The sequence below is a fragment of the Coregonus lavaretus genome, assembly GCF_964263955.1.
Source record: "Coregonus lavaretus genome assembly, chromosome: 25".
Classification (NCBI taxonomy): domain Eukaryota; kingdom Metazoa; phylum Chordata; class Actinopteri; order Salmoniformes; family Salmonidae; genus Coregonus; species Coregonus lavaretus.
Window position 1 is genome coordinate 37876464 of NC_140012.1, and position 8588 is coordinate 37885051.

Consider the following 8588-nt stretch of genomic DNA (forward strand, 5'->3'; position numbering starts at 1 on the left):
CATAGTATTTGGCTTGGTTACATGGTTCTATGTTATCTCTGGCTAATATGCTCAATGTAGAGTGAGACCTTTAATCCACTAGAGGGCGCCAGGGACATGAACATAATGTATATTACTGCTATGTGGCCAAATGGACAATATGGAGATGATGTGTTTATTTGGAGCTTTATGCCAATCTTATCAACTAAAAACTCTTTGACGATAGATTAACATATTAAGAATATAGTCTGTCCATTTTACATCAGGGGTGTCAAAGTCATTCCATGGAGGGCCTAGTGTCTGCGGGTTTTAGTTTTTTCCTTTAAATTAAGACCTAGACATCCAGGTGTGGGGAGTTCCTTACTAATTTAGAGACCTTAATTCATCAATCAAGTACAAGAGTGGAGCAAAATCCTGCCGACACTCGGCCCTCCGTGGAATGAGTTTGACACCTGTGATTGACATAGTACCTTCAAGGGAACCTTGCATATATGACAAATCACAGTGAATGTAAAGAACTGATGGTGTTCCAAGCCCTAAAAATGTAGGCCTACACTTGAATAGTGTCAAAGTGCCTACCTATTAAATGGATTCGTCTTGTTAAGCAAGTCCTCCTAGCATTGTGCCAATGTTCAACTTTATCACCATCTGACCAAGGCCATATTTTTCCTTGCCAAAATTGTAAAAGATGCTGACATGTTTTGTAAGGCAAGCGGTTCAAACTTTTTTCAGGCTTTGAAGTCTCCACAGAGTAGGCTAGCTAGGCTATGGTTGTCTTGCAGCAATTGGACAGTTGTACATTTGATGTGTATAAGCCACATATATATATATATATATATATAACATACAGTTTGAAAAGAAAAATCTATTAATGTTTAGTTGCCTACACACTAGAGTTTGACATTCTGCCTCACTATAGGATAACATACCAGTGTGGTGATACTGATGGTTTGTTGAGACTGGGTGTTTGTTTACATAGTAGGTGAGGAGAATTAACTTGGCAGGTTAAGATCATTAACGTAGCAGGTTAGGAGAATAAGGTTAAGGTTAGGAAAAGGGTTAGGCTTAGCTGAAATGCTACGGTTGTCAACACCGTATCCCCGACGCGACAACTAGATGGCGCTGTACTAGTATCCACAACCGTACAAACCATCAGTCTCGAAAAACCACCAGTATCATAACACAGGTCACTGAGCTCTGCTCTGCGTAGCCATGTGAGTGATGCAGTGATTTGATTGGTCTCCACTGACGAGAAATGAATGGGGTGACATCGGCTTGCTAACTTACTTACGAACTGGTTGTGAGTGATGCACTGATTTGATTGGTCTCTCCACTGATGAGAAATGAATGGGGTGACATCGGCTTGCTAACCGACTTGCTAACTGGGGCACGTTCAGCAGGATTGAACGTTTTGGAACGTTCAGATAGAAATAGGCTATAATATATATCAAACATGCGTCTCTGACAATAATAAGGAAACACATAGGCTCTATTCATGGGATTTCTATCTGCAACGTTCAAGAACGTTTGGCAACTGAACATGGCGCAGGTTGTAGTTCTACACGTGCCCGCGTTCAACCAGTTAGCAAGTCGGAAATTTCCGAATTTCATAGCTTGGACGTGAACGCCGCATTGGGGCAGAGTCTATTGGGCACATTTTCTTGTCACTTTTTATAAATCCAGCATGTCGCCTATACTATAGGCTACGAATAAAACCTCACGAGTAATCTTGTCCAGACTCCTAACTACAATGCACATACCGGGTGTCTGTAGCCTAGGCAAAATGTAATCATAGGAAAATTCCCTTGATTCTGGATGAAAAGTGTCATGCACAATGTATTACCTATTGACCTACGCCATATTCAAATAAAGTGAAACGTTAACAAACGTGTGATGTAAAAGAGTGCACAGATATTATTAAACACATTCGCTAAAAAAATCGCTGCTAAAATCGCTCTAAAAGAGAATAGTGTCGTATATGATGAATGGTGGCAATTATTGCTTGTCAACAAAGAGTTCGCCATGCTGCATCGTGTTAGAGGCTTTTATTAAAATCACGAATTTACAGCATAGATACAGACTCGCGATGTCCGGAGAACGGCTCCCAGATTGCTATGGCCGTTCTGCCGTCTAATCGTTTACCCCCTATTTATAAACAATACAAAGGGAGGGGCTACTCCCCTTCTTCTGGCCAATCACCAGTCTCCCCTCGGGCGTCACCCTCCAAGCGGCACATTTCAAATAACATCATAAAACATCCCCCCTTTGGCCTGAACAACCAACATTCCATTTCGTCATGAAAAACATTTAACAAAGGCATAATCTTCAGATACGATATTCCCCCCTTTCGAGACGAAATAAACGTCTCGAAAACAAACAGAATAAGATTATGACTATTAACCATTTATCTCATTGAATATTCTTAACCTTAAACCCAAAAACATTCTCCTCTAGAGTGTAAATACCTTTCTATGAAATACCTGTTTATGAAGTGTGAATACATTACTATGACCTATGAAGAAATCTCTATGGAGTGTAAATACATTACTATGACATATGAACAACTGTTTATGAAGTATGAACACATTACTATGAATTATGAATAAATCTCTATGGAGTGTGAGAGCGAAAAACTGTCCAGCAGCCATCCATCCATATCAATCAAGACAGTAAAATTATCTCACGGTCCCTCTGCCCCAGGCAACCACCGTCGGTACTCCAGATAACCTCATAACTCATGTAAATGCATTTGAAACTATGATGTAATTAAATACACATGTAAACAAAATCCTATCCATAAATATCCATTGTACGGCTGGTCCACCCATCGAATCGTACAATGAATCTCTCCCTTCCTAGACCTTCTGTCCCTAACCCCATCGAAATAAACAAAAGCATCTAAAATCCTCATCTGCATTCAATAACATCAAACATCATTCTACTAAAATCAATACCTAAGAATATGACACAATTATGTATTACACGTCTATATTTCATTGCAGACACTGGAATGTAGTCCACTACACTTCATCTCCCTGTAATGTCCTCTTCCAATGGACTTGTTGATGATGGAATCAGCCACACCCTCCTTGTTTCATCTCCTCCAGTCATATTGTCTTTGTTTGAGTATTCCAATCTCCACATGTTCTCCCAAATGCTTCTGGAATGACAAGAAAATCAACGACCAAACAATATCCTTTGCAAAACAACCACTTTCAAATTAAACCTCCATTTCACCTAAGAATTTTTAAAAAATGATACATAAATGATGTTTAAAAAATGATACATAAATGATGCATGAATCACATTATCCATTCCCCCCTTTGATTCATAAATCATACTAAAAATCATACTAATATTGAAAAACCAATTTGAAAAATCATCAAATAATCCAAAATGATATTTATCCCTCAGTTCCACTTGTCCATCTTTATCCAGATCAGGAACAGTCCACACCGGCATCTGAGTGTTGTCTCCAGGCACCACTTCTCCAACCTATCTCAATCTCATAACTTTCTCAAAAGTCAGTACAAACATCACACAGTGTTATCAAAGCTTAAACTAGAATCTGACCCATCACTGCCCCTACTGGCCTAATTGATCTTGCAACCAAATCCTTTCAAATGCATCCCTTAACTATCTGGAATCAAAGTATAACAATCATCCCCCGTCAGATTCATAGCCAAACATAATCCACCTTGTTTTGCCAAAATATAATCAAGAGCCATGTCATGTTTCAACAACGTCAGTCTGTGACTTCTTTGAGCATTTGACAGAAGGTTAAACCCTCTTATTGTTTCATTCGCAAAGCCCTGCAACGTATATGTAATATTATCAATATGATCTGCTAAGAATGTTACACCATACCATGGAAAGAGACCAAGTCCCCACTTCTCTCCCAGACTTATTCTCCAATGGTAGGCTTCAAGATTATTAAATTTAGCCATGTCTCGTTTAACCCTATTCTCAACAGTAGTGTCAGATTGATCTGGGGTCGGTGCTACTCCTCTTCTTATTGTAAAAACCTCATATGGAAGTTTCAACGTTGACATGTAACAACATCCTTTCCATCCATGGGGTAAGAATATATAGGCTTTATCACCACACACCCACCAAATATCTCTAAAATTCCCAATAGTTACATTGATAGGGAAATATTGATCCCTCCCTATCACAGTCCTGCCCTTCTTACTACCTGGTGCATAAAAAGTTACATTATATTGATCACCCCTAACCTTTCGTGCGTGTTTACCCACAGTCAGCATATAATCATCACAATCTGAAATACCCATGAACATACCATTTACCTCATCTGTATTAGTAGAACAAATACAACTTTTAGCCCTCAATATTTCACCTGAATACTTCAGGGTTCCGTTGTTATCTGATTTTCCTTTCCATCTAACAATTCCCATAGGATAATCCCTTCACCCAAGAACACTTAAACCCTACTGGTCTGACAACTACATTATTTTATCGGTCAATGACTGTTGCCGATACCACAGTCATGACAAAGCATAACATTTACCCACACCTGCCAGAGGCCGCGCGACCGTCTAGCACGTCTTGGGCTGGCATCCCCAACAGACATCAACCCTCAAGATTCCTCACTGACCTTACAGAATGAGTTAATCTATCTCTAATTTTCACAACAGAGGAACGAGCAGCACTGATCAGATGCCCCCCCCCTCCGTCATCAAAATCAAAAGACCTCATCCTGCAGCCTCCATGATGAATCTCTCTTCTCCATTTCAGATTAATCTATATTGCTCTCTACTACTATCTGCTCTACTTTTTTAACCCTATTCGTAGTAACCTAAACCCCTGAGTCTCTCTTGCTGCCTCCTTTAATTTCAGAAAAGTTGTTGTCATCCTTCCTACATTTGCTATTACCATCGTATCATTAATCCCTTCCAAAGTTACCATTAACGTTGTTGATTTAGTTGATGAATTAAAACCCTTAATTCCCTCTAGTGGGAAACTACCAACATCCTATTCGATTATTCCCTGTTGGAGTGACTACTGTAATAAACTTATCCTTAACTCCCTCTGTGACTGTGAAAAGTTTTACAGACTTCAAATCTTCCATTATAAGCATCACCTTACAAATTACATAGCCCTTTAACCAATCATTCTTAACCGGAACAAATTTTTATGCTTTCACTAGATAAGTACACATATTCTCCCTGATCTTTATCTGTAACCTTACGCAAAATAATCCCTTATTTGAGTAGGTGCAACAGCTCCTACTTCTGATCCTGTTAACAATACTTATCCTCCCTAATTATCTCTCTCTCTCTCTCTCTCTCTGTGAAAGAAACGTCATCATCCTAAATGGCATATTATAATTATTATTCTCCCACCCCTCATAACAGTATTTTCCCCCTATAATTGATGCTGGACCCTTATAATCAAATGCAATATGTTTATGACTTTAATACCTATCAATGTTGAAAGAGTTAAATTGCTTCTCCCTGTTGTTCTAATAGACTGAAGTGTTAATGTCCTTATTTACTCCTAGTTTTCCCCCAAGACTTTGAACTCCTTCCTTGTACTTCCATCCATCCCCCCTAGTGTCACTTTTTCCCCCTTTCAGTTCTACCTCTAAACTTTAAACTTTTGATTACACAAAATACACCTATAATGACATTGATCTCCCTGCTGGAAACTGTAAATATAGATACTCAATCACCCTCAAATCATTCAGCAACACATACTTTCTCAATGCATCTGCTCCTAACCGATTTAAACTCCTACCATATCTTCCCACTAAACTTTAAAATGTCCTTCTTCACTGTTCTCTCTCTGTCTTACTACTAACTTTGAAACTTAGCTTACTGTCTCAGAGTCCCTTCAACCTAGCCTACCCCTAACTTATTTTAATCTAATCTTTTCTCTCATAACATTTAAAACCTTTTCCCCTGATCTATTGACAAAATCTCTTACCACCAAATTTTTGGAATATGTGATTGGGAAAGTTCCCCACCTGCTTCTGACTTATTACACACAGACTTGGCAAAACCGACTAAACACCTTTTAGCCTAACCTCAAATCTCTTAGTGTAAGAATGTAACCCAACATAACAGTCACCCCTATTAAGTTTTTTCAGACAGATTGTCTAACAGGCAATCTAATACATTATCATCCTTCCTATGATATTTATCTTTTAAGCAAATGATTCCCCAAAAACCCTACTTTTTAAAATATGCTACCAGACAGTCAGTCGTCTAGTGTACATCTTTATTGTACGCTTCAATTCTCTTCCCAACACTACAATAACAGTATCTTCTAATATTAGTACTTTAAGAGTAAGTACTACCTCAAATCCCTATCCTAATTAGTTATCAATTAGTGAGATGTTTAACCTCTTTAGGCTGAACACAGATAAGTTTTCCCCTATTCACTATCACTTCTAATGGCCGGTGGTTTCAACTGTTAGCTATTTTCTCTTCTTCTCTAATCGAGGCTCTCAGCAATGCACCCCTTCCGGATATTCTCGGCACTCTAGAATATTTAGTGTTCACCTGAAGCACAGGTGATCTTCACTTGCTCGTTGATCTTCCTCTGTTTCTTCTTCTCCAATTCTGTGTCTGTCCAGAAACTGACAGTCGATATGGAACATCTGGTCCCCCCTTGGCTGGTACAATTGCCTTTGATATTGTTCAGTTAAAGCTGTAACAGTGATTGTTGATTTGATTCACTCTGATTCTTCATAACCAACACTTCTTTTCTTCTTCTCCACCACCAGTTATAAGTTGTATTTGATAGAGTTTTCTTCGTCCGGTTCTTCTCGTTGTGGACCTATCAGTATTCTTCAAAAGGTTATCTTCTAAGTTCTGTTCTTGAAATATCATCTTCTTACCAGTGGCCTTTCCTTTGGCCTCACTGTATTATTCTTCTCCTTCAATTCTTGAGGTCTTCATCCAGTCGTGTTATCTTCATCTTTCCGAACCTCCTTCTCTTCGTTTCCAGACATGTCGGTTCTTCTTACTTCTGGAGTTTTGAATTCATCTTCATCGTTGTTTCTGCTGGTACCCTATCTATTATTACTCTATATTTCTGATGCAATAATCACTCCTGGATAATCATTGTAAGCTGAGAATAAACATCCCTAAGCTCTACTTTCTAAACCTATTTTATCAATTTCTGTTTGAGAATGAAGGGCAACTTTTGTTTCACTTGCCGGATACCCTAGCAACACTTTAGTTAAAGGATTACCACTATGCACTATATCAACCGGTGTACTGACTTTCCTAGTCCTGATATTTTTTCCCATTGTAACACCCTTTTATATTCCTTTATTGTGAACTATCTTATTCTAGACTGTATAAGTTATATAGACTTCCCCCCTGTAATTATTAATATAACCCTAACAACTCCAAATAAATCCTGAATAATTAAACCCAATTTTTATTCCTATATCCTATGTCACCAACTTATCCATTAGTGTTGAGTATATTACCACAACCCATCAAATGCAAGTAAATTAGTCAACTTCAAAGCAATCCCAAAAACAAAGCCTCTAACCCTTCAATACTACAATCCCCATAAACCCTTGCTCTATTAGCTCTAATTATCATAAATTTACAGAAGAATCCTCAATCCATCCTGGATTCCCAACACATCTGTAATTAAACCCCAGTGATACACAGCTTCCAAAATGCAATTTTTAATGAATCAGTTTGCCACGCCTATGCGAAATGGTCATAACATCACATATCTTGTTAGGATGATTTTGTGTACTAGCCTGATCTGATCCTCTCGTCTGCCTCGTCACACCTTGTCACGTGACGCACACGTCAGCCCCTTCTCTCTCTCTCGTCTCGCCGTTCCATGTTCCTCTCATATTTCACAAAAACATAGACACCCACACGATTTCAGCAGTTAATGCAATCACTGAGTATTTCCAACCATCCAATATTCGTTCGTTCTACATTATTCACTCTAAGACTAAACTCAGAATTAAATAGATCGCTCAAAAACCTTTTTTTTTATTTTAATCCGTTATTTAATTATTTAATTAAATGTATTATAATCCGCTACCATATATCTAATTTATAAATTCAATAGGCTACAAAACAAGTTTCATCTTTAACCAATCGCAGTTTAAACTAGAATCATCGTGTTAAAATTCATCCTCTGTCTGTCTTCCCTTGCAGGGTAACGCCAAATGGGACCTATGACCTTAAGCCACCATTTTGTTTTGTAGGCTTAGCCCAACCTCATTTCGTAGTTTTTAGCCCCGTAAAATCAACACGTGTCCTAATCTCGTGTCATAAACTCCCCCTTTTTGTCGGGTAGTATCGCAAAATTAAACGCATGCGCACATCCATTCAAAAACCCATGCTTACCACACAACAGAACGATAGCGTTACGCTACAGCGTCACTATTTTATACCTTATACTCACACAATTACACATAACAGAGCTCACATTTGCGTAGAACTTTCAGTTCCACCACATACAAACAAGTTTAAGAGGCTTGAATCCATCGCAGTGGACCTCTTAGGTTACAGTTATCATGTAGCACACAACACACTTAGCATTTAGCAGTTAGCCATTGCTAACTGCTTCCTACAACATGTAACAAAACCCAGCATTGCGTTCCT